The 905-nt window shown below is 37.9% G+C and overlaps 1 protein-coding gene across 1 annotated transcript in view; it reads right to left on the reverse strand.

Annotated features, from left to right (window-relative positions):
• CAD (carbamoyl-phosphate synthetase 2, aspartate transcarbamylase, and dihydroorotase) overlaps positions 1 to 905 on the reverse strand; it is a 42,594-nt gene that overhangs the window by 9,132 nt on the left and 32,557 nt on the right. The gene's annotated exons all lie outside the window — the stretch shown is intronic.

The following is a 905-nucleotide window of genomic DNA, read 5'->3' on the forward strand; positions in this document are numbered from 1 at the left end:
TGGGGTGGTGGGAGGGGTGCGGGGGAATTGTATAGCAAAGAAAGAATTTTTCTTTTACTTCTCAAAGGGAGGAGCAAAGTGGGGGGGCCTGGGCAGGGAGAAAAGTGCAACAATGAATGAATGGAAATCTAAAATCTTTGTAAATGTCCATTAAAATTATTAAAAAAAAGATTGCTGTGAAAAAAAAAATGGGCACAGGATATGAACACTTTATCAAAGAAGACATTCAGATGGCTAACAAACACATGAAGAAATGTTCAAAATCCCTAGCTCTAAGAGAGATGCAAAGCAAAACAACTACGAGATACCATCTCATCCCAGTAAGAAAAGCAAACTTTAACAGAACAGCAAACAACAAATGTTGGCAAGGTATAAATTGGTGCAACCTCTATAGAAGGCTGTATGGCCCTTTCTCAAGAAGTTGTAAATAGAAATACCATTTGACTCAGCAATTCCACCACTGGGAATATACCCTAAAGAAACAAGAACTGCCACCCAAGCAGATACATGTACATCCATGTTTATCACAGCTTTGTTCACAACAGCAAAGAGTTGGAAACAACCTAAGTGGCTATCAACAAACGAATGGATAAAGAACATATGGTATATTCACATAATGGAATACTACGCTGCATTGAAAAACAAGGAACTCATGAAATATTATTCAAAATGAGTGACCCTGGAGGGCATTATGCTGAGTGAAATATCTCAGTCACAAGAAGACAAATACTGCATAGTACCACTGTTGTAAAACGAGACTGCTATCAGGGTTGGGGGGAGATTTAGAAAGATGGGATAAATAATGTAGAAAGCATTGAAACAGATAAAGGAGAAAACTGTTTAAAAGAGATATGTGATTAGGTATTACTGTCAAGACAGGAGTCCAGAACAAAGGCTTGCATAGT

Source organism: Elephantulus edwardii, unplaced genomic scaffold (assembly GCF_000299155.1).
Source record: "Elephantulus edwardii isolate Elephantulus edwardi_28Jun2011 unplaced genomic scaffold, EleEdw1.0 scaffold00009, whole genome shotgun sequence".
NCBI lineage: Eukaryota > Metazoa > Chordata > Mammalia > Macroscelidea > Macroscelididae > Elephantulus > Elephantulus edwardii.